Source organism: Symphalangus syndactylus, chromosome 1, assembly GCF_028878055.3.
Source record: "Symphalangus syndactylus isolate Jambi chromosome 1, NHGRI_mSymSyn1-v2.1_pri, whole genome shotgun sequence".
Classification (NCBI taxonomy): Eukaryota; Metazoa; Chordata; class Mammalia; order Primates; family Hylobatidae; genus Symphalangus; species Symphalangus syndactylus.
The window spans coordinates 118071856-118079973 of record NC_072423.2 but is presented as its reverse complement, the minus strand read 5'-3'; positions in this window follow the sequence as shown (position 1 = coordinate 118079973).

Genomic DNA, 8118 nt, shown 5'->3' with positions numbered 1-8118 from the left:
ATGTGTGAAAAAACACTTTCATTGAAGAAGGTATAGGGATGTCAAGGAAGCATATGAAAATGTGTTCAATGTCATTAGTTCATAAGGAAATGCAAACTGAAACCACAATGAAATACCACTTCACATTCATTAGAATGGCTAAAAGTAAAAAGACTGACCATATCAAGAACTTAGGAGAATGTGAAACAATTGTAACTCTCATATTTTGTGGGTGGAAATGCAAAAATGGTATAGTCACTTTTCAAAAAACAGTTTGACTGGTTTCTTACACAGTTAAGTATATGCTTACCATTCAATATAGTCACTCTATTCCTAAGTATTTACCCAAGTGAAATGAAAACCTATGTTCACACAAAGATCTACACGTGAATGTTTGTGGCAGATTTATTTGTTGATTACAAAAAAACTGGAGACAAACCAAACGTCCCTCAGCTACAGAATGGATTAAACTGTGGTACATCTGTAAATGTTGCTAGAGGGAATGTAATTTGATGCAAACACTTTGAAAAACCGTTTGGCAGTATTTACCAAAGTCAAATGTCCTCGAAACATACCCAACAGAAAAGGCTTGAATAAGAATGCTCATAGAAGCACATTTGTAATAACTCTGGAATAAAGAGTCTGACTCAATTTTTGATGTTTTACTACGACAGCTTTCAAGCCCCATCACTCCCCTTTCTCATTTTCTCCACACCTGGACATGCCTACAGGTAGCTCATGGTGCTCCCTTCCTTGGTGCAGGCGGGCAGTTCAAACCACACAAACTCCAGCCTGTGGGAGAGGGATCCTTCATCCTGAAAGCGCCTGCCCTCTGCCCAGCCACTATAAAAACCAGAGCCATGTGCCCCTTCTTTTGCTTGAGTATGGGCCCTGCTGTCCCCAGAAAGCCTCATTACGTGAGTAGCAACTCTTCAAATCCTCCTGATGAGTGTGTAGCATCATCAGTCTGGAGCTCCGAATCAATCTTGGGTGGTTTGAAGGGCTGATAACTCCCATCAACAGTGCAGCAGCAAAGCAAACCCCAAATTGGAAACTACTCAAATGCCAAGGCAATAGATGAGGATACAAATACATTTTTTGCATATTTGCCCAGTGGAGTCTTTGAAGCAATGAGAATGAATGAACTGCAACTGCACGTCATCTCGCAAACATAATGCTGAACAAATGAAACCAACACAAAAGAATATATTCTATATGACCGGTTAGCATTTTTAGAAGCTAACTCATAATGTTAGAAGTCAGGAGAGTTACTACCATACTTAGGGTGGTAGGTTACTGAAAAGGCACACAAAGTGAGAACTTTTTGGTACATCAGGCTGTATTTGAAAAGATAAAAATAAATCTGAGTGAGATGGGAGAGGCAGGAGAGGATGATCGGATGCTCCAGCTCTCTGAGTGAAGTTCTGACTCTGCCCTGTTGGGCTGCGGTATTTAGAATGTGAACCAGTCCCATCCAGTGGACAAATGTAGAAGTGCATGTAAAGGCTTAAAATACAATAGCAAGATGACTAGTCTGTCTTGGGAGTCTCTGATAGTCGCAGCTAATTTTGGGTGTGGGTGCAGATCCTGGGCTCAGAAATGAAATAGAGTAGGCCGGGCATGGTGGCTCACGCCTGTAATCCCAGCACTTTGGGAAGCCGAGGCAGGTGGATCACGAGGTCGAGAGATCGAGACCATCCTGGCCAACATGGCGAAACCCCGTCTCTACTAAAAATACAAAAAAAATTGGCCGGGCGTGGTAGCGGGCGCCTGTGGCCGCAGCTACTCGGGAGGCTGAGGCAGGAGAATGGCGTGAACCCGGGAGGCAGAGCTTGCAGTGAGCTGAGATCGCGCCACTGCACTCCAGCCTGGGCGACAGAGCGAGACTCCGTCTAAAAAAAAAAAAAAAGAAATGAAATAGAGTATTCAAGAAGAGTCTGAGGCCAGCCTTTCTGTCCTGCTACAGAGAGCTGTGTTCGCCAGGCTGAGGGAGACAAATGACTTCTCTGGTGGAAGGGATAGGAAGCAGAGAGAAAGGTGGACCCTATCCCAGCTGAGGGCCCCACCATCCCCAGGCATTGTTTGCCTCACCAGGAAGTCCAGCTGGGTTAGGAAATCAGCTTTACTCAGGTGCTAAATGCTAATCTCATAAGGTAGGTAGTAATCCCCATTTTCCAGGTGAGGGAACTGAGGCCCGGGTAACTTGACTTGTAAGTGGCAAAACTAACGTTTGAATTCCAGTACATCTGGGTCCAAAACCCATTTCTAAATTATGATACCCTATGTAGAGTGTCTTAACCTTTTTTTTTGTTTTGTTTTGTTTTTTGTTGAGACGGAGTCTCGCTCTGTCACCCAGGCTGGAGTGCAATGGCGCAGTCTCGGCTCACTGCAACCTCCACCTCTCTGGTTCAAGCAATTCCCCTGCCTCAGCCTCCCATGTAGCTGGGATTACAGGCACATGCCACCACGTCTGGCTAATTTTTTTGTATTTTTAGTAGAGACGGGGTTTCGTCATGTTGGCCAGACTGGTCTCGAACTCCTGACCTCAGGCAATCTGCCCACCTCGGCCTCCCAAAGTACTAGGATTACAGGTGTGAGTCAAGGAGCCCAGCCGAGTGTCTTAACCTTTTTTGTGCCATGGCCCCCACCCCTACCCCCAGCAGTCTAGTGAAGCCTATGGGGCCTCTCTCAGAATCATGTTTTAAAATGCATAAAATAAAACACATATGATTATCAAATTCTACTGAAGTTTCTAAGAATGTCAATCCCATTGAAATAGTTACCAAGTTTTAAAAAAATTGTAGTATAGTGTGTGCTATTTATGTGTATCTTTATTAATGCCTTAAATACAAGATCTAGCAGTGGGTCTGAATTTCCAGGAAGTAATGAGTGTAAATATTTTTAGATGTTTGTTCTGATGGTAATGTGAAATGAAACTATCAGGGATTTTACTGGTGACAAAGTCATGGGTGACATTCCAATGAAAGGAAATACTGAATTTCCGTCAGCGGTTAGTGAAAATAAGGATGCAATCTTATTCTCATGTAAGCTCAGATCTCTTGCATACCAGTTATGGGTCCTTTGGGGATCCATGGACCTCAGATTAGGACTCCTTTAATTGTTGCCTCTGACTCATCTCCCTTTGTCCCTGACTATTCCCAGGGCTTTGCTGGAAACCTGCCTGTGAGCTGACAACTAGCAAAGAGTGCTAAGTGTTTGTTAAACAACAAGGCAAGATCACAGTGTTCAGCAGACACGAAAGGCCTCAGATGGGCTGTTGGACCCAGAAATACACACAGGAGTAAGATGCAGCCTTGCCTTCAAGAAGCCCCCAGCCTAGTAGAGGCAATGTCTCTATAGGTTATGATTTACCTCCAGATGGGTTAAACCGGCAAGAAGTGAGTGCTTTGGGAACATACGAAGAGTAATCCAATGGGCTGGGTAGTCCAGGAAGGTGTCCTCTAAGGGATGATACTAGGGTTGAGACTGGGATGGGCAGCTTTAGAAGGGGCCAGGAACACCTAGTGGTTAGGCACACAGGCTCTCTCATCAGCCTGGATTCAAAACCTGGCTCCATCATTTCCTAGCTTTGGGATTTTGGGCAAGTCTCCCTGATCTCTCTGTGCCTCAGTTCCTCATTTGTAAAATGGAAATGACCCTAACGCTTCATAGGGTTGGTGTGAAGATTAGATGAGTTTAGGTGTTGTCGGCCACAGTGTTGGCACTGATTGTCACTGGAGAGGTAGACAGAGGTTGAGGCCTTTCTGGGCATTAGAAACAGCATAAACTGTGCAGAGACAGGATGGTTTTCTTGTGAAAGGAACTGGGCAGGGAGACTCATGGGTTTGATGAGTTAAGGTGGAATGGACAAGCATGTTTTATTTTTCTAGTTATGTTTTTATTTGTTTGCCTTGGGAAATAACATCAAATGTGTGATTTTACTGATAATATTCCATAAAACAGGACTAGAGTGAGTAAGTTTTAAAGAGTGGTGAGTTGATTTAGAGAAGATATATTCATACAATAATACATAGTATAGGTGGTAGAGGGATGTGGCAAAAAATATGAAGGTGGCAGCAATGCCTCATTTTAATCACTGGTTTAGGAGATAGGAACCTTCTTCACCTTATGAATTTTTCAAAGTTCCTCTGGCTCAGTCCAGCAATTCCTGAACCCCTGAATGGGACAGAGGCTGACAGCAAATGCACAGTGTTTGGGAAAAGCCCAGAAATTCTGTCCATACCCAATTCATTTCTGAATACACTCAAGGGCAATATTTGAAATTGAAGGTCACCACCCAGAAGCAGGTTATGAAATCAGTTAATTACATGGTGGCTCACACCAGTAATCCCAACACTTTTGGAGGTCGAGGCAGGTGGATCATTTGAGATCAGGAGTTTGAGACTGGCTTGGCCAACATGGTGAAACTCCATCTCTACTAAAAATACAAAAGTTAGCCAGGTGTGGTGGCACGCACCCGTAATCCCAGCTACTCGGGAGGCTGAGGCATGAGAATTGCTCAAACCTGGGAAGTGGAGGTTGCAGTGAACTGAGATTGCACCATTGCCCTCCAGCCTGGGTGACAGAGTAAGACTCTGTCTCCAGAAAAAAGAAATTAGTTAATGAGCCATGTCTAGCTTTTTATTTATTTATTTATTTATTTATTTATTTATTTATTTATTATTTATTATTTTTTGAGATGGAGTCTGTCTCTCTCTGTTGCCCAGGCTGGAGTGCAGTGGCATAATCATGGCTCACTGCAACCTCTGCCTCCTGGGCTCAAGCGATTCTCCTGCCTCCCAAGAGTAGCTGGGATTACAGGTGCCCACCAGCATGCCCAGCTAATTTTTGTATTTTTAGTAGAGACAGGATTTCACCATGTTGGCCAAGCTGGTCTCGAACTCCTGACCTCAAGTGATCCACCCCCCCCACCCCCCCTCAGCCTCCCAAAGTGCTGGGATTACAGGCATAAGCCACAATACCCAGCTCATGTTCAGCTTTTAAAAACTATGAAACAGAAAGGAATAGAAACTATCCTTTGCATTGGTAGTTGGGTAATATTATTTTGCGAAACTTTTTTTTCAGGTGTGTATATGTGTACAATAGACTGCCTGGTAAGATGCATTTTGTATTGTGGGATACAGACAAAAATAACTGCTTAGTTGGAAACAGGCCTGGATTCTCATCCAAATTCTCCTCCTCCCCTGCTGTCTAGCAGGGTGGTCTCCATTCTCTGAGCCACAGAAACAGGTTAATTTTGCTGGGTGGCTAACTGAGATGTTAAAGTGCTGTGTTTATGCCTGGTGTTCTGATTTAGCCAAAGTGTTCCTGAGCCTATTTATATGCCCAGAACTCTCCATTTAGAGGGAATTGAGTTCTTTAGGAGAGAGGACTGGGATCAGGCCAAACAGACCATGAACTCATGTTCCGTTTTCCAGATTCCAAGCCCACACCCAGAGCTTCTGCTTCCAAACATTCCATCACTTTTCCAGTTACAACATTTCCATATCTTTCATGACTTCCTCATTTTGTAGCCACACTTCCCACTCTGATATGTGATGTGGGTGGGGCACGTGCTCATTCCTGGAGCTGCCTCCCTGTTGTCCCACCTCTACCTCTCCGGGAACCTGCTGTGCTGTGGGACAGGAGGAGGCCTAGTGGACAGCCTTTGGATAAAGCAGGTAGATAAGCATTGGAGGGGAAATAGCCCTGGAGCAGACTCTGAGACAAAGATTTGAATGTAAATTTTAGGTTGAACTATATGAAATTGCCATTTTTATAAGTCAAAAAGCTCAAATATTGGCAATGTCATATGGTCCCACTAATAGTTTATCTGGAAGTTGGAGACATGGGCAGGAGAGTGGGGAGGTGAGGCAGAGGAAGGAAGGCAGCCAGTGAAGAGTGTGTTAGCAAACCAGCTTCCCCTGTGGGTGGTTGGACTTAATCCCCTGGGAGAAACTCCGGGAGACAGTGCGGCGCACACACCTTGGAGGTATTCCACCCAAGGGCAAGGGAGGTGGGGTATTTAGGCACCAACTGACCTCAGTCATTGGTTGAGGGTTCTTGGCGGGGGGCAGGGAACATTATGTCCTGGAATTTCTGGCATGCTGCACTGGTGGGCAGGGGCATGACAGGCTTTGTTAGCCAGAGCAAGGCCAAAGACAGAGCAGTGTGGGTACTCACAGCTGGAAGTCAGCCAGCATGTGCCCAGCAGGTGGGAGCTCCGGTAGACAAGGGCCGCCAATGGTGCCTCCTACAGGAGCTCTGCCAGAGGATTCCGAAGGTGCCTTCAGTGAGCACCTCTGGCCACAGGCTCATGTAGATGAGAAAATATGATTGTATTTTTCTAGAACAAGCTATTTTCTATTTTGAGACCCCCACTCTACAGGATATGGAAACTAAATTGCAGTCATTGTGAAGGTCACCACTCGCCCAGAATTACATCAGTTCCAGGAAACTGGTTACTGCCCAGGTGCAGGGGAGCATGGTGCCACCTGGTTCTTGGTGGCACCTGTCTACACGGGCCTCCACTTAGACATCAGCATCCTGCCTTCCTGTTGGACACCAGCCTATGTGTCCACACTCAGGGTAGTCCACTAGCACCTTCAGGCCTGGCAGCCCATTGAAGACTTCATTTGATTGCTTCAGGCTGGGGCATGGGATGGGGCTACCTGTGGCCCTGTTCACCTTGGACTCCCCATGTGCCATGTCCCTGTGCCCCCTAGGTCCCACAAACACCAGGACTGTAGCCATAAGACAGGGCACAGTGTTCCTCTAATGTTTAGACTGACCTGCTTCCCTGCTGCCTCTTACCTTCTCAGCCTGGGGAATGCTTTTTTAATTTGGTGTAGAATAGAAAGAGAACCTTAATTTCCTCAAACTCCTGTACTCAAAGACCAAGAAAAAATTCAAAGACCCTTCCTGAGTCTCACTGTTTGAGTGGAAGAAAAGTGAATGGTGGGAAAACACCAATTAACACTTTATTGATTGATTGGTTGAGACAGACTCTCATTCTGTCACCTAGGTTGGTGCAGTGGTGTGATCTCGGCTCACTGTAACCTCCACCTCCTGGGCTCAGGCAATTCTTGTGCCTCAGCCTCCTGAACAGCTGGAACTACAGGTGCATGGGACCATACCTGGCTAATTTTTTTGTATTTTTGGTGGAGACGGGGTTTCACCATGTTAGCCAAGCTGGTCTTGAACTCCTGACCTCAGGTGATCCACCCACCTCAGCCTCCAATTGACATTTTAAAAAACGTAATTCTGCCTTAACCCCTAGGGAACCCCTGGCCCCACCCTTAACCATAAAAAGAAATTGGTCAGGCATGGTGGCGCATGCCTGTCATCCCAGCTACTCGGGAGGCTGAGGCATGAGAATCACTTGAACCTGGCAGGCGGAGGCTGCAGTGAGCTGAGATCGTGCCACTGCACTCCAGCCTGGGCGACAGAGCAAGACCCCATCTCAAAAAAAAGAAAAGAGAAAAACAACATCATAAAACTACAAAATGTATCTGGGGAGAGGGGAAAACATCTGATTCAGAAGGGAAAATCCTGTAAACTAACTGGGTGGCGGCTGAGGGTGGGGGTGGAGGTAGTCTGGTCCAAATCCCAGTGCTGCAATTTGGAAAAGTTACCTAACTCTCTGTGCCTGATTTTCCTCATTATAACATGGGTTTGGAGGGAGGAGTAGACAAATTAATGTATGTAATGCACTTGAAACAGTGTCCCGTCCAGCCCAAGTGCCATGTAAGCATCAGCATTATTGTTCGGCCCCCAGTGCCCTGTCTGGAATGAAACCCAGGACAGGCACTCAGGAAGGGCTTCCTGGATGGATAGATAGGGTGAGAAAGTGAAGGGGTGGTCAGGCAAGGTCTCCAGTTCTCAACTGTTGATTAGCTGTCACCTTTCTCAGTTTCCAGAGACCCTGAAAATATTTAAAAGAAAATAGTTCCCAAGAAATGAAACTGGCTCCAGAAAGCTGGCAGCTCAGCCTGTCCATGACACTTACCCACTTCCAGGGTCAGCTGCAAACACCAACTTCCAAGCCTTACAGTATTGATCTTCTTTGCCTGGAACCCGAGGGTGCACTCAGCTGCTGCTATTTTTGTCCCTGACCTTGGGCTGAACTAATAATGTTAT